We start from the raw sequence: 2,136 nt of genomic DNA on the forward strand, positions 1-2,136 counted from the left end.
CCACAGTCTCAAATTCCTTTTGCATTGGTACTAAAATGTCACTTATGTATACTTTTGACTGAGCCTACTGGCAATTCAAATAATTGCTCTTACAGATGCAGGAAAAATCAACCTTTTGCAGGAACTTGTGAGCACATTATCAGGTAAAGTAAACAGCCACATTGCAGGCTAGAAAAAGTAAGTACCATTTGTACAATGGACTTATGCAGTGATAAGTATAGACAAGCACACCTTATTAAACAAAGCTAATAATATACAGTAGTACTGTTTATGTAATTTATTGAGTAAACATCCATTCATGAAGCGCATGCAAAACAGTATGTTTTTCCAGGTCAGGAAAGGGGAGGAGCCTTGAATATCTCTCAGGTCAAGCTTTTCCTTGCTTGTATAGGTGCGCCTGGTGGCCAGTCATGGTCATGCACCTAAAAGTGTAAACACAAAAACAGCTGGGGTTTCCACCTTTGAAGGCTGTTTTTTTAATGGACATTTTCAAACGGTAAAATGTCAGTTTTCTGTAGCTAATTTTTATCTGTACTGTTTCTGTTAAATTTACTAATTAGATCATCTCTGTATGCTTTTGCATCTTTTTCATGCTAAGGTCTACCACTGTTTCTCAATGGTACTGTGGGATAATTTGCCCGACTACCCCATCGGTACTGGCAGCTCCTAAAGACAGAAATACTGTAGATGAACTGCAGTGAACTGGTAACTGTGACTCTGCTACAGCATTATTCGAGGAACAATACCACCATTTACATGGGGGTCGACCCCTTTAAACATTCAGTGCTATGTAGAGCCATACTTCACCAAGCCTTTTCTGAGTCTGTCATGGAGAAAATCAGTCATTAATATGAGTGTCCAGGTTTTTTTGTCATAGGTGACAACTCTAAAAAACAGCACAGGCAGGCACACAAAAAAAAAAAAATAGGACCATGGGTCGAAAAAAAGAAAGATTTGGACTGACAGTAGAGGATGCTACAGGATTTAACACAAATGTGACTTAGATTAAAGATTAGTGAGCTCATACAGGATGTAGCCATGCAGACACATGCCTGTCATGACCCTCCACCATGCTTCGGTGATGAGCTCATCATTTAAGCAGATGCTTCCTTTCCCTTCAATCACTCTTTTCATCCCTGCTAAAGAAATCTCTTGATGTGATCTGTTTTTTTTTAATTATTTTTGTTTTCTTCACATTTCTCTCACAATGCTTAAGTCAGCTGACCTGATTGATGTTTGGCTGTTAGTACACAAAAGGTTTCTTTCTTTTTCAGAACATTTTTGTATATTGATTGTGCCTGACTGTTTTACTGGCTCTGCCCAAGGCTTGTATAATGGCTCCTTCTGCCATTTCTATTATTTATCTGCCTTTAATAAGCTTGTTTTTCCTCCAGAGATAACTCTCTGGTCTTCATGTGGTGGGGGGGCTGGGTGGGGACTGACAGGAGAACGACAGTGAGAGTATGAGAGTTAATTCATATTTCAGCATAAACATATTGTAATCTAATGTCTAAGCTGACAGTAAAACTGCTAACACATAAAAATATGTAGGCCCTATAAAAAGAATGAATTACAGGAGGAAGATGGGGCCAAACTTTAATTTTGATTGATGCTCAGCTATTAGTACACAAAAGATTTCTTTCTTTTTCAAAACATTGTTGTATTGACTGTCAAACTACTGCTTTTTTTTTTCTAAGTGCTTGTACAGTATAATGGCTCTCTCTGCAATTTCCCATTATTTGTCTTGTTCAAATTGGCTTGTTTTTCTTCATGGTGGTTAATCATGTTTAACTGCAGTCTTCTTCACAGGAAAAATATCAGGGATTAATGTTGTTTATTTAATGTAAATATACAAAAAAATAAATAAAAGCTAAAAATTTTGATCTATAGTCTTAGTTAAGCTTTAATCTTGAGCCCATATGCATTGAGAAATAGATTAACTGGAAGAGATTGAGGCTATTGGTAGACTAAATTTTCCTTTCAATAAAAAATCTTAATTAAAAATTCTGTATAGTCCAAGACTGGGCATAATCCCTGTTTGGGGAAACTTCTTTTTAGAGTATGAGCAGAAAACTGTAAAATTGCCCTCGCTGTAACATTGTCCTTTTGAAAATATGGCACAAAAAAGAATACAGA

Source organism: Astyanax mexicanus, chromosome 2 (genome assembly GCF_023375975.1).
Source record: "Astyanax mexicanus isolate ESR-SI-001 chromosome 2, AstMex3_surface, whole genome shotgun sequence".
Classification (NCBI taxonomy): Eukaryota; Metazoa; Chordata; class Actinopteri; order Characiformes; family Acestrorhamphidae; genus Astyanax; species Astyanax mexicanus.